The following is a 20,133-nucleotide window of genomic DNA, read 5'->3' as shown; positions in this document are numbered from 1 at the left end:
ATTTTGAGGAATGGTACCGTCATTGAAGTATCGTACCGTCGTGATCAAGGGTCGCACCGTCTTTTGGTGAGTTGGTTAATGCACACGTTCGTGTATGGTGTGGGGCAGCAGTGTGTGTATGACCCTCCCACCTCCTCCCCACAGCTTCCGTCGTGTGTGTGTGTGGGGGGGGGGTCATTACAGTAAGCCACCTTTACGTGCCTTAGATTACAGTGGCCCACATTGAGCCAGAGGGCAGGATATGGATTATGTCCACCTTTTTTTTCCTACCCCCCTCACCTTCATCACGATTGGCTACTCACGCCATATTTACATATCATTATGGTCTTCGATAATGGCAATCAATGCTCATGAGAGATGTGAGGGCCGGGCGGGCGGGCGGTCCAAGGAGAGAGGGAGGGAGTAGACGTCTGTTATGCATTACGGCGAAATATGAATGCTAATGAAGAGCTTGGAGGCTACATAACGGCCACACAGGTGATGTACTGTCCAGTGGCATTGTTGGAGTGTCCCTCACCACCGCCACCATATCCACCACCACTCCACCTCCCCACCACCCCACCACACCACCACACCACCACCTCACCACACTACAACTTCACCACACCATCACCCCACCACACCACCACCCCGCCACTCCACCACCCCGCCACACCACCATCCCACCACACCATCACTCCATCACACCACCACTTCACTTCACCACACCACCACTCCACCACACCACCACCCCATCACTTCACCACACCACCACTCCACCACACCACCACTTCACCACACCACCACTCAACCACACTACCTGATCCATAGACCTGCAGCATACTTGTACCATTCCCTCCCATCACGTATTCATACTACACACTCTTTCCATAGACTTCTCACTCATACTCCTCCCTCATAATGCTACCTCATGATCCTTCCTCACACACCAGACTCACAGCTCACCTTCACTCTCTCCCTCTTCACATTCCATCCTCACAATTCTCCTTCACCCTCCAGCTTCACATTACCCCTCTTACTCCTCGTTCTTTGCCCTCCCTCACACTCCTTCACGATCCTGCCTTCACTGTTGGTCCCACCTCATCGTCCATCCTCACAATCCTCCCTCACAGTCCTCACTGATGTCATAATTATCTCACACAATCTCACTTCACAGTTGTTGTTAGTGTTCCCAACAACCCATCCTCATAATTTTCCCTTTAGTGTTTCCTCACAACCTTCCTCTTAATCCTGCCTCACAGTCCTCCCTCACAACCTTCCTCTTAATCCTGCCTCACAGTCCTCCCTCACAACCTTCCTCACAATCCTCCTTCAGCCCTTCCTCCTCCATCATAGTCCTTTCTCTGGCCCCAATCCCTCACTTTCCTCATCACATCCAGTCCTCCTCATGTACTGTCCTTGCCTCACAATCCTCATAGAAACCACGAGTCGAATCCCGTTCAGAGGAGGGGATGGTCGACAGGTGCACGTAGCCTGGACACTCAACTCCCCCTAAACCCTTGGTTGCTGTCACTCAAACACCTCACTTACTGGGACTCGAGTGTGAGACTCAAGTGTTAGGTGTTGAGAAATAAGACCTCCCACACTCAGGATGTGATCAAACACACTTATGATATTCCCTCAACCCCCAAATATCTTTGAGAACATCAAGCCATCGGAAAGTTATAGAAATATTCTAGAGATATGAATATATTTTCCGTGAATGGTAGAACATCACTCTTGCTCTAGATATTCTGTTAATTTAGGGTAGTGTCGTAAGAGGTCATTGGTAAACATAGATCAGAAATGTTTATTTTGTAAGTGTACATTTGTGCCAACATCGTCAGTCGTGTTAGAAATGGTGTCAAAAGTCGTACGATAAAAAGGGGAGTGTGTGGGTGGGGGAAAGGGAGGGAATGGTGGGGGGGGGGAAAGAATTTTAGTGCTACCACCACACGACTTTGGACTAACGTGGTGTAACGCATGGCGCTGCTGAGCGCTGATGCCTCCAAGGGCCGGGCCTTCCTTGGGTAGAGTGCCTACCAGTAGGTAAGGGCCGTGTGGGCCGACACACGGTAGATGATGGTGTACGCTAGAATGTAGCTCTCGTCTCAGTCCCTGAACCTCCTCTCAGTGCCGGGAAGTGGTGTTGAGATATACCTGCGGGAGCCACAGGTGTTGATAGACACAGAAGACAACAGAAAACTGAGCAATTGCTTGGGTATAAAAAGGAACTGTATGTACAAGTGCGACGCGATGGCGACCAGTGTGTTTTATCTCTCCTTTTCATCGACGCTGACCTGAAGTGGTCTTGGTTGTTCGCTAGACTTTCACATCCCACACAGGAGAGGGAATGTCCCGCGATGCTCGCTGGAGGAGGGAAGGCTGAGGCCGAAGGAGTAGGAGTAGGAGGAGGAGGAGGAGGAAAAGAAGACCACCTAACCCACTTGATTGTAGGAGGGTCGCCACTAATACCCAGGCGGCCCGGGCCAGGAATACAGAGGAATGGTCAGAGGACAATTCACCTCTGGTCTACCCCTTGAAAAGATATCAGGAGACAGAAGGAAAAATGGGGGAACGAGGGTAACTGCTCTTGAAGGAAAATGGGGGAACGAGGGTAACTGCTTCTTTTCCCTGGAGGGTAGAAGTTTTAGAAGTGATAAGTGAGTCGGATGAGTATAATATGACGAAGAGAAGATGTCGGAGTGTAGAAAGCGTTACTGTTTATTAATGAGTACCATTGACATCCGCTGATGAATAACTTGACATCAGTGTTGTACTGATGGATACGGCTGAGGTAACTCGTTTTCTGTATATATATATGTTCACAGTGGACTGCTGGTAGCACGAAAGAGCTTGAGAACCACTGCTGCTACAGTGAAGTCACAGCTGTTACGGTGTAGTCACAGCTGTTGGAGCGTATTCACAGCTACTACAGTGGTCACAGCTGCTACAGTGTAGTCACAGCTTCTATAGTGTAAGCACAGCTGTTGAAGCGTATTCACAGCTACTATAGTGGTCACAGCCGCTACAGTGTAGTCACAGCTTCTACACTGTAGTCACAGCTGCTACAGTGTAGTCACAGCTGCTACAGTGTCATCTCAGTTGCTGCAGTGTAATCAGTTCTGCCACAGTGTATCCACGTCTGCTACAGTGTCGTCACTGCTGCTACAGTGTAGCAACGCAGCTGCTACACTGTAGTCACAGGAGTTGCCAAAAGGATACGTGCATAGTTACCTGTATCGGTGACCCACAGCATCAACACAAGTAACCAGTTACCCTCCAGCAGTGTTGTATAGGTAACGGAAGGGACAATACATGTGCTACAAGATCCTGGATAATCGTAGGAAAAGTGGTCATTAAGAACGAAGGATATCACAGAAATCAATAAAAGTATTGACTGAGGACGTCCCCCGCCCAGACCAGAGGAAGGAAAGGACCCAAAACACTATGTCCTACGTTGAATCCTGATCCTTCAGTCGTCCTACGTTGAATCCTGATCCTTCAGTCGTCCTACGTTGAATCCTGATCCTTCAGTCGTCCTACGTTGAATCCTGATCCTTCAGTCGTCCTACGTTGAATCCTGATCCTTCAGTCGTCCTACGTTGAATCCTGATCCTTCAGTCGTCCTACGTTGAATCCTGATCCTTCAGTCGTCCTACGTTGCGTCCTGATCCTTCAGTCGTCCTACGTTGAATCGTGGTCCTTCAGTCGTCCTACGCTGAATCCTGATCCTTCAGTCGTCCTACGTTGCGTCCTGATCCTTCAGTCGTCCTACGTTGCGTCCTGATCCTTCAGTCGTCCTACGTTGCGTCCTGATCCTTCAGTCGTCCTACGTTGCGTCCTGATCCTTCAGTCGTCCTACGCTGAATCCTGATCCTTCAGTCGTCCTACGTTGAGTCCTGATCCTTCAGTCGTCCTACGTCTCACCCGGACGATGGTCGTGGGACGTTTCGACACGTGAGGTCAATGGACGGTGGACATCTAGTGGCGCTTAGCCAGTGGTGCATAGCCAGTGGTGCCCATCTAGAGGTGCATAACCAGTGGTGCCCATCTAGAGGTGCATAGCCAGTGGTGCCCATCTAGCGGTGCATAGCCAGTGGTGCCCATCTAGCGGTGCATAGCCAGTGGTGCCCATCTAGAGGTGCATAGCCAGTGGTGCATAGCCAGTGGTGCCCATCTAGCGGTGCATAGCCAGTGGTGCCCATCTAGCGGTGCATAGCCAGTGGTGCCCATCTAGAGGTGCATAACCTTCACAGCAGTAGAGAAAATAATGTTAAAAAAAAAAAAAAGGAAATTGAAGACTTACACACAGTGTACGTGTGATATGAGAGCTTTTGACAATATGGCCAGATGTGGGCCAGAGCCCCCACTGGTATTTATAGCCAGACCTTAATTAATCCACCAATAGCAACAGATCGCGTACTGATCACGTTACATAATCCATAAACATGTTTTACTTGACGCGTTTCAACTGTGATGGCCAATGGATCAACTGACTGACGAGTGTCTGTTATTAGCGGGGTAATTACCTTAGAAATGGATGTGATGGTTCCTTCGCTAATTACAGTTTGAAGACGTGTGATTGACAACTGAATGTCGACCTCCCTGGCCAATGATGTGGGTGGAGTGGAAGTGGACGCTGGGTTAAATGTTTTTTTAACTTCTTGACAACTGGAATTGATCCTCTTAACGCATCCCATACGCACGTCTGGTGGAAGGAGGGAGGGGAGGGGGGGTAGATAACGCATCCCATACGCACGTCTGGTGGAGGAGGAGAGGGGAGGGGGGGTAGATAACGCATCTCATACGCACGTCTGGTGGAGGAGGGGAGGAGGGGGGGAGATAACGCATCCCATACGCACGTCTGGAGGAGGGGAAAGGGGGGGAGATAACGCATCCCATACGCACGTCTGGTAATGGAGGGTGGGGGGGGAGATAACGCATCCCATACGCACGTCTGGTGGAGGAGGGGAGGGATGGTGGGGAGGAGATAACGCATCCCATACACACCTCTGGTGGTGGAGGGAGGGAAGGGGGGGAGATAACGCATCCCATACGCACCTCTGGTGGAGGAGGGTGAGGGGGGGGGAGATAACGCATCCCATACGCACGTCTGGTGGAGGAGGGGAGGGATGGTGGGGAGGAGATAACGCATCCCATACGCACCTTTGGTGGAGGAGGGGAGGGAGGGGGGGGGAGATAACGCATCCCATACGCACGTCTGGTGGAGGAGGGGAGGGATGGTGGGGAGGAGATAACGCATCCCATACACACTTCTGGTGGAGGAGAGGAAAGGGGGGAGGGAGATAACGCATCCCATACGCACCTCTGGTGGAGGGGGGGGAGGGGAGAAATTATGACCACATGGAGAGCTTATCGCTCAGCGCTTCCCTCAGAACCAGCGCCTGATGCTGTTATCAGAGGAGAAATTATAACACATTACGAGGTTAGCATCACCATTATCGTCCAGGGGTTAACACCCTTGTTAAGGACAGGGGTTCCGGAAAAGCCACGGTGGCCTTACAATAAAATCCCTCGACATTTATGATAAATGAGTTATGTGTCTGTATCCGTGGTCTGATTTAACGAGGTTCCTGTGGCTTCAAGGGTGCGCTGCAGTCAGTAGCTGGGAAGGTGATGGGCTTCTTTGGGAGTTTGAGAAGCCCTTCGACGAGTGGTGTCCTTCATGACGTCTCATGGGCGATCATACAACCATCTGGGCTGCCGCTGTGTTACCATCTGGGCTGCCGCTGTGTTACCATCTGGCCTGCCGCTGTGTCACCATCTGGCCTGCCGCTGTGTTACCATCTGAGCTGTCACTGAGTTACCATCTGGGATGCCACTGTGTAACCATCTGGGCTGCCTCTGTGTAACCATCTGAGCTGCCGCTGTGTGACCATCTGGGCTGCCACTGTGTTACCATCTGAGCTGCCGCTGTGTTACCATCTGGCCTGCCGCTGTGTTACCATCTGGGCTGCCGCCGTGTAACCATCTGAGCTGCCGCTGTGTAACCATCTAAGCTGCCACTGTGTAACCATCTAAGCTACCACTGTGTAACCATCTAAGCTACCACTGTGTAACCATCTAAACTACCGCTGTGTAACCATCTAAGCTACCACTGTGTAACCATCTAAGCTACCACTGTGTAACCATCTAAGCTACCACTGTGTAACCATCCAAACTACCACTGTGTAACCATCTAAACTACCACTGTGTAACCATCTAAGCTACCACTGTGTAACCATCTAAACTACCACTGTGTAACCATCTAAGCTACCACTGTGTAACCATCTAAGCTACCACTGTGTAACCATCTAAGCTACCACTGTGTAACCATCTAAGCTACCACTGTGTAACCATCTAAGCTACCACTGTGTAACCATCTAAGCTACCACTGTGTAACCATCTAAGCTACCACTGTGTAACCATCTAAGCTACCACTGTGTAACCATCTAAACTACCACTGTGTAACCATCTAAGCTACCAGTGTGTAACCATCCAAACTACCACTGTGTAACCATCTAAGCTACCACTGTATAACCACCTAAGGTACCACTGTGTAACCATCTAAACTACCACTGTGTAACCATCTAAGCTACCACTGTGTAACCATCTAAACTACCACTGTGTAACCATCTAAGCTACCACTGTGTAACCATCCAAACTACCACTGTGTAACCATCCAAACTACCACTGTGTAACCATCTAAGCTACCACTGTGTAACCATCTAAACGGGCAGAAGAATCAATGTCAGCTTACTGAGCTGCAGGTGTGTGTTGGAGGCAATGAATCACCTTCTTTGTAATTATGGTCGAGCGATAGATGTTAAGATTTCCCGTTAAATCCATCAGTGATCGATGTCTCATACCAGCAGCATGGTGGGAGCCTCTCATGTGGGCACCATGCTGGCTTCTGCCCTGCTCCACCCACACCTCTCCTGCGCCACACACCATCAGTGATCGATGTCTCATACCAGCAGCATGGTGGGTGCCTCTCATGTGGGCACCATGCTGGCTTCTGCCCTGCTCCACCCACACCTCTCCTGCGCCACACACCATCAGTGATCGATGTCTCATACCAGCAGCATGTTGGATGGGTGCCTCTCATGTGGGCACCATGCTGGCTTCTGCCCTGCTCCACCCACACCTCTCCTGCGCCACACACCATCAGTGATCGATGTCTCATACCAGCAGCATGTTGGGTGGGTGGGTGCCTCTCATGTGGGCACCATGCTGGCTTCTGCCCTGCTCCACCCACACCTCTCCTGCGCCACACACACTCTTGTCTCCCACAGCCTTATCCCACCCAACGCCTGTGCTCCACAGCACATCCCCCCATAGCCTTACCCCAACATCTGTCCTCCTCAGAAACACACACCCTATAGCCTTGCCCTAGCCTTTCCTCCCTCCTCCTCCTCCTTCTGCTCTTCCTTTTCCTCCCTCACACCTCTTCTTCATGTCCCACGTCTCTTCTTCCCTTCCCTACATCTCCTCATCTTCCCCCCACATTTTCTCCTTTCCCCACATCTCCCCCTCTACATTTCTTCCTTGTCTTCCTCTCCCACATCATCTCCTCCTCCTCCTCCTCCTGCTCCTCCACCTTCCGTCCGCCAGGTCGCTCGCCACTTCTTCCTTGTCCTCCTCTCCCACTTCATCTCCTCCTCCTCCTCCTCCTCCTCCTCTTCCTCCTGCTCCTCCTCCTTCCGTCCGCCAGGTCGCCCGCCACTTCTTCCTTGTCTTCTTCTCCCACATCATCTCCTCCTGCTCCTCCTCCTCCGCCTCCTTCTCCTCCTCCTGCTCCTCCTCCTGCTCCTCCTCCTTCCGTCCGCCAGGTCGCCCGCCACTTCTTCCTTGTCTTCTTCTCCCACATCATCTCCTCCTGCTCCTCCTCCTCCGCCTCCCGTCCGCCAGGTCGCCCGCCACACTTCCCCGGCACCAGGCGCCCGGCAGTGCACCACACGGCTGGCTCCTCGCATGTACTGTATATTATCTTCGACAAGTGTACTGGTCAATGCCTCGCCTCAGTTATCCGATAATGGTTGATAATGTCGGGTAACCGGCCGGCGTGTGGCGAGGGATTTGAGTAGATCTGATTTACCGCGACCGATTGCCTGATGGAAAGGGGGGGGGGGGGGCGCCCGTAATTACGGCCCGGAACCGGTCATTTAAAGTATATGATGTACTTGCGTATGTATGTTAATGTCTGAGGCCAGGGTGTGTATGTGAGCGTGGGGCAGTGTTCGTGTGTATGTGCGTTGGTGTGACTGTGGGCTCGTGGGTTAGCAAGGGGGCATATATATATATATATATATATATATATATATATATATATATATATTTTCTTTCATACGATTCTGAAAGAGTATGTACAACACATATGGGGATATGATGAGGGGCATGAGTGTGGCTTTTCACTTAAGTTGAGGATGCGGACTAAGTTCATCTTGTGCCCAAGTAGAGTGTGATGTAGCTGGGCAGGACCCAGCATACTGGCCAGAGTGTAGCGGCATTGTAGTGGCCAGAGTGTGGCCAGCGTGGAAGTGTAGTGGCCAGAGTGTGGCCTGCGTGGAAGTGTAGTGGTCAGAGTGTGGCCAGCGTAGCAGTGTCGTGGCAGGGTGTCTCTAACGTGGGAGTGTAATAGCCAGAGTGTGGACAGCAGGAGGGTGAACGGGATGCACGGGATGGAGTGAATCGGATCGATGTGATATAGAGGGGGCGTCCCGCTGTCAGTGGACTGAACCAGGGCATATGAAGCGCCAAGGATAAAACATGGAAAGGTCTATGGACCTGAACCTGGTCTTGAAAAGGGGACTGGTTTCGATGCAGTACACATGACAGCCAGAGAATTGATGTGAGCGAGTGAGATCTTTTCAAACTGGAGGTGGAAAGATGGAGTGAAAAAGATTTTGAGTGATCGGGGCCTGAACATGCAAGAGGGTGAAAGGCTTGCAAGGAATAGAGTGAATTGGAACGATGTTGTATACCGGGGTCGACGTGCTGTCAATGGATTGAACCAGGGCATGTGAAGCGTCTGGGGTAAACCATGGAAAGTTTCGTGGGGCCTGGATGTGGAAAGGGAGCTGTGGTTTCAGTGCATTATACATGACAGTTAGAGACTGAGTGTGAACGAATGTGGCCTTTGTTTTTCCTAGCGCTACCTTGCGCTCATGCCGGGGGAGAGGATTGTCATTTCATGTGTGGCGGGGTGGCGATGGGAATGAATAAGGGCAGACAGTATGAATTATGTACATGTGCATATATGTATATGTCTGTGTGTGTATATATATGTATACGTTGAGATGTATAGGTATGTATATGTGCGTGTGTGGACGTGTATTTATATACATGTGTATGTGGGTGGGTTGGGCCATTCTTTCGTCTGTTTCCTTGCGCTACCTCGCTAACGCGGGAGACAGCGACGAAGTATAATGAAAAATAAAATAATATATATATATATATATATATATATATATATATATATATATATATATATATATATATATATATATATATATTCAAGGACGAAAAACCTATTTAACGTCAGAACTTCAATGAAGAAGCTGAAAAAATATGAAGTGAAATGAGACAAGGAAAAATTCCCGGATGATTGAGAGGTTGTGGGACGTGTCTAGAACCTCTGGATGTGTATATGTTGGAGCCTTATATATTAACAGAGAAAATCATGTTTAAGACCATTTTATTTTGTTGTCATTTGTGGATTTTAAATCGACGTTTTATCGTTCCACGTTATGAAGTGACTCCCACGAATCGTGTGAAGAGCGAATGGAGATTCAGATGAAACCAAATCAGATGATAAAGACGTGAATCAGATTCGAAGCTGAATATATGGTTGAAATGAAAGAGGGAAAAAAGATTTGAATGAAATGCATCCCTCTGTGTCGCTAGGCAGCCATGATATAAGACTGAACCGGCTTGGAAACGCGTGAAAGAAACTCAGTCTCGAGTCAGTACAATGACAGCCAAATGGTGGAGTTTCTATCAGTGGAGGAGTCAGAATACCGGAGGCAGAGTGAGTCATTAGTGAGGTGGTGTCGTAAAAGTGACCGATCCAGGATGCTCTTTTTCAAACTTCAAGAACTTTAAGTCTTTGATGGCCCATTGTATTTATAATTCTTTGATGGCCAGTTACATGTACTGAAATCACCTTCTAAATCATGTAACTCAATGTATCTTTTTTTTTTCTTTTCATTTCCATCTTCAATAAATCTTATTATCTATTTGTTCGTATGTTCTCCTAGATTTTTTTTAGGGTTGATACTATAATACCCCGAGTGTCCAAAAAGCTTCGCATGTTTATACATATTTCGGAATTTTTTATTTTGTATAAACACATTAAGGTGAAAATCCCATACATATGATGAGGGTAATGAGACTCCTTCAGAAACAGTTCTTCTCACAAGCCTACTATAACCTCTGGTGTTGTAAAAGGAAGAGAAGGAAGAAATGAATAACGTCGTATACTGGCACGACAGGCATGGACGACCTTGTGGAACACTACGTCTGAGATGCAAATGTGTCATATGTACAATAAGAGAGAACACCTTAAACCTCCTGGGCCCAAGACTCTTCACCACCTTACCATGTGCCATCATCATCATGGGATGCTGCACGGTAGAGAAGTGCACTGGACAAGTACCTACACAGTGTACCAGACCAGCCAGGCTGTGTGGGGGCCTGAGGGAGGGATGCGGCTTCCAACACCTTGCTCGACCAAACGACCCAACCCATCCAGCAGCCTGGGCCAAGCCTGGGCTGTGGGGGCCTGAGGGATGCGGCTTCCAACACCTTGCTCGACCAAACGACCGAACCCATCCAGCAGCCTGGGCCCAGCCTGGGCTGTGGGGGCCTGAGGGAGGGATGCGGCTTCCAACACCTTGCTCGACCAAACGACCCAACCCATCCGGCAGCCTGGGCCCAGCCTGGGCTGTGGGGGTGTACAAGACTCCCGAAGGTTTACGGAGCCAGTACCCTGCTCTGGCAGTGACAGTATGACGGAGCCAGTACCCTGCTCTGGCAGTGACAGTATGACGGAGCCAGTACCCTGCTCTGGCAGTGACAGTATGACGGAGCCAGTACCCTGCTCTGGCAGTGACAGTATGACGGAGCCAGTACCCTGCTCTGGCAGTGACAGTATGACGGAGCCAGTACCCTGCTCTGGCAGTGACAGTATGACGGAGCCAGTACCCTGCTCTGGCAGTGACAGTATGACGGAGCCAGTACCCTGCTCTGGCAGTGACAGTATGACGGAGCCAGTACCCTGCTCTGGCAGTGACAGTATGACGGAGCCAGTACCCTGCTCTGGCAGTGACAGTATGACGGAGCCAGTACCATGCTCTGGCAGTGACAGTATGACGGAGCCAGTACCCTGCTCTGGCAGTGACAGTATGACGGAGCCAGTACCCTGCTCTGGCAGTGACAGTATGACGGAGCCAGTACCCTGCTCTGGCAGTGACAGTATGACGGAGTCAGTACCCGACAGTGGTAGGTAATACAGCAGTAACAGAGCTAAGAACATGGTGGTGGGGTTGGATGCTATTCACCACTGACCTGTTTTCAATATCTTGATTATTCATAACGTTTTATTTCATGTACGAAATAAGTTTATGTACATTTTTGTTTTCTTTTCATCCGACATATTTTGTAATTTTGAACACAAAGTCTTAACAAAATTTTTTTTGTTCCTTTTTGCAGGTAAGACGTAACACCAGGGAACAGAATTTTTCCCGTCTCTCTCTCTCTCTTCCTCACCCAAGACAAAGACTTGAACGGACCCGGTATTGGTGAGTAAACTAGTTTTAGATGAAATGTTTTAGCGAAGGTTTAATTCTGTTGAGGGGGTGGAAGAAACCCCCCCCCCCCCTCCCCTTCCCTGCCCGCCTTGGAAGTGATTCGAAGTAAAAATTTTTGTGGACGTGTCGACGGCAATAAAGGAAATTATCACGAAATGATAATGGTGAAAGGACGGTGGGTGATGCGTGCATTATTATATTCATTGTTTCTTCTGTTTACTTAGAGTCAAAGTGTAGAATAATTTCTTTATTATTGGTTTGTCTCTTTTGGCTCTTTACTAGACGTAACTGGAGGTAAATGCAATATATATATATATATATATATATATATATATATATATATATATATATATATATATATATATATATATATATTATATACACCTTTGTTAGTGACTTAATTCCACGAATGTCCCCTCATTCGTGCAGTCCCCTTGTTCAGCTGCAGGTCAGACACCAAGCAAGTGACCTCTGGAAACTCAACGACAACGGTCTTACGAATGACGACCTGACCTTTGACCCAGAGTCGGGTCAAAGGTCAAAGCATCAGATCCAAAAATCGTGCCGTCGCACTCAAGGGTCGTACCGTCACGAACTCATGGGTCGTACCGTCTGACTCAAGGCCCTCTCCTATCGTCGTACTCAAGGGTCGTACTTCACGAACTCATGGGTCGTACCGTCTGACTCAAGGCCCCTCTCCTATGGTCGTACTCAAGGGTACAGTGTCGTATTGTTCAAGGATCGTATCCTTCATGTTCAAGGGTAAAGTGTCGTAGTCCTCAAGGGTCGTGTCGTCGTGTTCAAGGGTACATGAGAGTAAATGGAAACGACAGATAACAGGAGACCAGATGGTCCTTAACGAGATGATCTCATCAAATGGCCTGAAAATAGTGGTAGGAAAGCGTGTGGCACCTCCCCACCCACCTCTCCCTCTGGCTCAACGGTGGTCGGGGAAAATATCAGAAAAAAATATATATTATGCAGTTTAGAGGATGTATAGCGCCATAGGTGTCATATTCAGCGGTACTATAGTAGTTATACCAACATCTACATATAGGTTAGTTCGGGGTAAGATAGATCTAAACCCCCAACTGTAAAGGCTGGAAGTGCTTTACGCGTTAAAGTCAGAATCATCCATCGGGTAAGGGTCTTTGTGAGGAACGGAGTGTAGAGCGGGGGTCGTGTTGAGCATTGGTTGGTGGGCGCCGAACCCCAGGAGGGGAGTTGGGGTCGTGCAGTGCTGTGTTAGGGGAGGAGGGGGTGTTAGGGCGTGCCCCGGGGAAAGCCAGCACTTGGCTAAGCACTCGCTGCCACAAGCCACACCTCACTGCGGCGGGAGGAGGGTCTCACACACACACACACGCGCACACACACACACACACACACACACACACACCCGCTTATGCTTGCGTGTTCCTCCGTGTCACGAACGTCTACGAATTACGAACCATTTTTGGGGTGATTGGAGGCAGGTCTCCTCCTCGCTCCCCGACCCACCTACCCCACCCACTTCTCCCACCTTAATCTTCTGGCTCGAGAAACCCACGTAGATGCAAGTCATAGTTTAGAGTATATTGTGCTGTGCCTTTTGATCATAGTTGATTTTTTTGCTTCTGGGCGACGCATTTGAAAAATGATGACTCGTTATGACTCCACAGACGGGGGCCCAGCCTGGGCTGCTGGGGTAGAAGACTCCCCCCGAGTACTTCACCAGGTATGTTAGGGAAGTGTTAGCATATAAGTATACTTGGTATATTAAGCATACACAGGAAAAGCGTTTCTTTTTTCAAAGGGAGTGTGATAACCTCTCCTCGTCATCCACTGACAGGTCTTTCTGGTCTTTAGCTAAGGGCATCGCTAACAATTTCTGTCGCTCTGCCTTTCCTTCACTTTTGCGTTCTGACGGTACTATGGCTGTCTCTCCCGTAGACACAGCAACTCTCTCTCTGGTTCCCGTTTCTCGTCTAACTCCACCTTGGATGACTCTAACATTCCTTCAACTCCCTGATGCTCATCTTACTAATCCTATGAGCCGTCCCGTAATCTCCTTTCGGACAGTCCAAAACGCGCTTCTCTTCTGGACATAAGCAAGGCTACGTAGGATCCTGATGGCATCCATCCCCGTGTACTGGAACAGTGTGCCTCTGAACTTACACTTGTGCTTGCTCGTCTGCTCCTTTTCCAACTGAAGAACAAGAACTTTCCCCATCTTCATGGAAGCAGGCGTTGGTACATCCCATCCCTTAGGAAGGGTGACCGTTCTGACCCCCTCTAACTATCGTCCTTTTTCTTTGACATCTCCCATTTCCAAAGTCTTTGAATCCCTCCTCAGCTCCCATATCCTCAGACATCTTGTATCAGTCTTCTCTCTGATCACCAGTATTGCTGCCGTAAAGTAAGATCCACTGCTGGTATTCTTTCCTGTCTTACTAATGTCTGGTCATCATCCCTGAAAGATTTTGGGGGAGTCGTGTGTAGTTGCCCTTGACGTATCCATATCTTTGGACAGGGTGTGGCACCGGGGTCTCATCTCTAAGTTTCCCTGTTTTGGCTTCCCTCTTTCACTTTGCTCCCTTATATCTAACGTCATCTCCGGCTGATCTATTTCCGTCGTTGTTGATGGTTCAGCCTCTTCTCTTTTCTCCATCAACAGCGGTATCCCTCAAGGTTCTGCCCTGTCTCCTACATTTTTTTTTCTTCTTCTTCATATCTACGATATCTTTTCCTCCACAAATAACCAAAGTCATTCATAGGGTAACGACTCAGCGCTGAATTCCTCCACATCCTTCAATTCTGCTCCCGCTTCCCTCACTCGATGTATATCTAGTCTCGACACAACGATGTATATCTAGTCTCGACACAACCCCCTCAATAAACAAAGCGTTCGATTCTTGTCCTTTTCTTTATACTATATTTGCAAACAGAGCGGGATAAGAATCAAATACTTTATTTGATAATGTTGAAATCATGACCATTGTACTGACTGGGCTGACGCTAATTCAACTGAATTAGCGTTAACTATAACTTCTTAACTTCTTTACCACAATGAATATCGCTGAATCTTCTGTTATTAGAAACACAAAGAATTGTAACATTAATATTTGTGAAGATATATACAAATTGGATGACTCTGTCCACATAAGATTTTATGACAGGCATGATGCCAGACCCGAACACACCAACCCGAACACCTCCGTCCGGTAACCTTTGTTTAACAACTGACTGATCTACGTCTTCTACCTCATTCTTGTGTCTCCCCTGACGATGTGATTATTACACGAAAGTGCACTTGGGAACTTATCGTCTTTCATTTTCCTCGTGGTTATATGCATATACTAGATCAAGCGCACCACTCTGAACCATTGCAGTATATATATATATATATATATATATATATATATATATATATATATATATATATATATATATATATGTGTGTGTGTGTGTGTGTATGTGTGTGTGTGTGTGTGTGTGTGTGTGTGTGTGTGTGTGTAACATCTTTATCGTGATGGTAGAGAACATTCTTCATGCAAGGCAATCCATAGTTTAGAGTTCAGAGTGTTCCCCAGTGCCTAAGGACATCAACTAAACTTCTATTTATCAAAGGCATTACCAGGGCCTGTATTGTTATCATCCCTTAAAAAAAAACTTTATGTTGTAAAGCATTTATTCTACTCACATTTTCAATTTCTCTCAGTTGCTCCTGAATCACGTCCTTCAAACTTGTATGATCCTTGGCAATGTTGGGCTCTTCTATTTGTGGTCGATGGCGTTTATGATCATTACTGGCATCTTGAATATCGAGTCAAGCATATCAACTGGTTCCTTAATGAGAGGAAACTACTACTTAAACTTGTAAGAGTGACAGAGGGATTTCTTTTCACATTGTTGATGTATCGTGAGCAGTTGTGGGTGTGTGTGTCAGTGTAAGTCAAGGAAGGAAGGAAGGAAGGGTGGAGGGGGAATGAGACTTGAGGGGAGGGGGGGTTGTGAGACTTTGGTTAGGGGGGGGAGGTCATGAGTACTTCCCCACAACCGCTGTCAGATTGAGCCCCCCCCCCCCTCCCCCGTGCGATCTGGACCTAGCGGGGCGAGGTGGGCTGCCAGCGCTGACGACGGAGGGATGGCTATACGTCATCCCCTGTATGGGTTGCTTACGTCGGCTTCCATGGTCTCCGGCACTGGGTACAGTTAGGGCCAGGCCATCACTCGTGATTCCAGGAGACAATATCATCTTCCAGGGCATCGGTGTTGAGCCTCGCCTCCCCAGGCCTGCTGTCCTAGGGTCCAGAGATCACCAAGGTTATTGCTGGCTGGACGGGGCGCAAGACAATCCATGGAAAATGAAAATGAATTTTTAGAGTCGTTTTTACGTCTAAAGTTTCGTGTTACCATTTCATGAGAATTCTGGTGGTGTTTATCTGTTATCAATCTGGTGTTCATCTTGCGGTAAGTTCGTCAAATGTTCTGTTCATTTGTGTTCTCCTAGAGCTAACTAGGTGTTCAGTTGGCGTGAGTATTATGGTCTTACAAGTGGACTTGATTCTATGAACAGTGTCTGTCTCTTGTTCATCTTATGTTTGTATGTTACGAGCTTCGTGTCCCGTTGTACTCATTCTGACGTTCGTGAAGTGGTGTGTACGTTCGTTTGGTGGTGCGTATTCGTGTAGAGGTAGGTGAGTGTTCGCGTGGAGGCGAATAAGTGTTCGTGTGATGGTGAGTGTACGTGTGGTGGTGGTGAGCGAGTGTTCGTGTGGTGGTGGTGAGCGAGTGTTCGTGTGGTGGCGGTGAGTGTTCGTGTGGTGGTGGTGAGCGAGTGTTCGTGTGGTGGTGGTGAGCGAGTGTTCGTGTGGTGGTGGTGAGCGAGTGTTCGTGTGGTGGTGGTGAGCGAGTGTTCGTGTGGTGGTGGTGAGCGAGTGTTCGTGTGGTGGTGGTGAGCGAGTGTTCGTGTGGTGGTGGCGCCATCCTCCTCCTCTGCGTCGCCTCACTCGATCACTCTCATCCACCTCAATGAACTCCTTCACTGCTGAACTTTGCTGTGTATATACAGGCCTTACCCCTGGCACCCGGGGCAGCGCTAGCTATTAGGTCAGACCCGTCTAGCCACACACACACACACGATCCGGGTCACACCAGGGCGTAATTGTAGTCTTAATTACTTACACAATTAAAGAACATGATTTTTCGTTAACAATATGTTTAAGACGTCCTGTAGAAAATACAGGACGCATACAGTTGTATCTTGTATACACACTCGAGTTCACATGCTCTCGCTCGTATACATGCACTCGTTCGTATGCATACTCTCATTCGTATTCATGCACTCGTTCGTATACATTCACTAGACGTATACATACCCTCGTTCGTATACATTCACACGCTCGTATATATACCCTCGCTCGTATACATACCCTCGTTCGTATACATTCACACTTTCGTATACATACCCTCGTTCGTATACATTCACACGTTCGTATACATACCCTCGTTCATATACATACCCTCGTTCGTATACATACCCTCGTTCGTATACATACCCTCGTTCGTATACATACCCTCGTTCGTATACATACCCTCGTTGGTATACATTCACACGTTCGTATACATACCCTCGTTGGTATACATTCACACGTTCGTATACATACCCTCGTTGGTATACATTCACACGTTCGTATACGTACCCTCGTTCGTATACATTCACACGTTCGTATACATACCCTCGTTGGTATACATACCCTCGTTCGTATACATTCACACGTTCGTATACATACCCTCGTTCGTATACATACCCTCGTTCGTATACATACCCTCGTTCGTATGATGTCAGCTGTGTGTTCCCTCGCCGGTGACCTTGTCCTCCTGGCGTGATCCTGGAGCCGAGCTCGGTGTTCCTCCTCAGGTCACAATGGAGGAGGAGGAGGAGGGTGATCATCATCATCATGTGACCCTCCCGTGGAGGGAGAGCCTCCAGGACTCGTCCAGTGCTCACCCACCATGAACAAATTACCAACAACAACAACCACGAGGAGATAAATTCCAAGGTACGTGTGCACATTTCTCTCCTCCTCCTCCTCCTCCTGCTGCGCAGGCATGGTATAGTGTTCCTCTGGGGTTGCGCAGGACTGCTGTCTGGGGCCCCCTGAAGTTCCACCGAGCCTGCTCAGGTCTGCTGATGGCCTCCTGCCTGGGGGGAGCCTCCGTAATTCACCCGAGGGTGACTTAGTAGACAATGGTTGTGAACAAGCGGCGTAGAGAGAGCATCTATAGCGAGACTGGATCTGAGTGAGGACGTTCGGCAATGCTTGAGCTGCAGGATGAGGCGTATCAGTGCTCACATCATGGCTTATCATCCTCGTGGACCGTCGATGTGTATTGGAAGACACACACACACACACACACACACACACACACACACACACACACACACACACACACACACACACACGTCTTAAGGAGTCTACACTTAGGAGTTTGTGTTTCAGATTTCCAGGGATGAGGGGCACATAGTGGTGATATATATATATATATATATATATATATATATATATATATATATATATATATATATATATATATATATATATATATATATATATTCTCAATGATATATAGATATAATTAGTTAAATTAGGTTAGTTTTTGATCTTTGTTTCTAGAGAAGATATTGAATTTTCTCAAGTACGTGATGTTTGATGTGTTTATGTATCTAATCTAGAAAGGCGTTAGAAAATGTGGAACTGTTCGAATGTCTATCTCTCTGGGGACCAGAGGGGCGCTATGGGTTCAAGGTTTAACCTTACCGGGGAAGGACAGAGCACCACAAAGGTCCAGCACCACTGGTCCTAATACATGTGAACGCCCATGTCACCCACGGGTCAAGTTTCCCACACAACACTTCCACCACCCGCCACCCACACCGCCCACATACCGCCCATTGCCAACACCGCTCACGCCCACGTACTACCCGCCGCCTACCGCCCACCTCCACACACTGCCCACACCGCCCGCTGCTGACCGCCCACCCTCACACACTGCCCACACCGCCCGCCGCCTACCGCCCACCCCCAACACACCCTAAATCACCCCTGTGCTGTGGTTAAGACTGTAAGACCGTAGTGCAAAGGGCCAACCACAGAACATGGGTAAGGGTCTTTGTTGGTCTGTTGTGAAGGGCGGCTCTTGGCGCTTTTAGAGACCTGACGTGCCGCAGGAGACGGCGACTGCGGCGGTTATTGCCTTGCGGGAGCCTGACGAGGGCCGCAGGTCACCGCAGGCTGCTGCAGTAACCTGGGTTGAAATGACCGGACTCCAGCAATGTGGAGGCCGTCACTGCAGACGACGCTGAGGGGCGCGGCAGTTAAGTGCGAACCTCCCTCCAACCCCTCCAAAAACAACAGCCCTTACCTCCCTCCCTCCTTCTCTCTCTCTCTCTCTCTCTCTCTCTCTCTCTCTCTCTCTCTCTCTCTCTCTCTCTCTCTCTCTCTCTCTCGGGTGTCGAACCCCCCGGACTCACTCCAGCCTTCACGCTCCAGGCTCTCCACGGCCTATACCAGGCCTTGCAAGCGACCCCCGACCCTACCCTCCCTACTGACGGTGCTATGCCTCCCGTCTCCTCAGGTATTCGACGAAGTCGCCCTCGGTCAGTACACATACCCCGTCGTTATCCGGAACCATGGGACGATTACGAGGAAGTAGAGGGGCGGCGGGGGTCGGTATCGTGGCGGTAACTCAGCCTATCTCGGCTCTGCGGTGAGAGACGCAGACGAAGGAAGAAAAGTCGGGACCATAACTTTCAACCTGGGACGATTTTAAAACCAGCTCGGCTGCTGTGCTTTTTTTTCTAAAAGCCGCGGACACATTACCCTGTTTCAGGAGGAGGGCGCCTCCTCCTCCTCCTACCCTTCCCTCCCTCCTTCCCTCCCTCGTTGCCACGGCACAATAAATACCCACAAAAACTCGGAATGAGCCAAGTCTCAGGGGCCGTAACGAGCTGCAGTGGTCGGCCCGGGGTATATAGCCCGGGTCAGTTCGACCAACACTCGCAACGCCCTTCCAAGTGGCAGGGTTATGTGTTCCTTCCCCTTCCTCCCTCCACATCTTCAATGGGGCCGAAGGTGGACGTGTGGTCCAGAGTGTCGTTGTGAGGATCAGTTCCTCCGGTTCCCAAGTTCTGCCGGCGCAGGGTCATCCTTGGGGCGCCATGAGGTCACTAGCCATCCTCATAAACTGTGGATGTCGTCATAACTCCAGAGGTGTTTGATATACGGTCCTGCGCCAGATATGCGGCGCCCCAGGTGAGTAATTAAGCTGGCGAGGGTTGTGTGAGGAGGTGAGGTGCCCC

The sequence above is a fragment of the Panulirus ornatus genome, chromosome 24 (assembly GCF_036320965.1).
Source record: "Panulirus ornatus isolate Po-2019 chromosome 24, ASM3632096v1, whole genome shotgun sequence".
NCBI classification, from domain to species: Eukaryota; Metazoa; Arthropoda; class Malacostraca; order Decapoda; family Palinuridae; genus Panulirus; species Panulirus ornatus.
Note: the sequence above shows the minus strand (reverse complement) of the source record.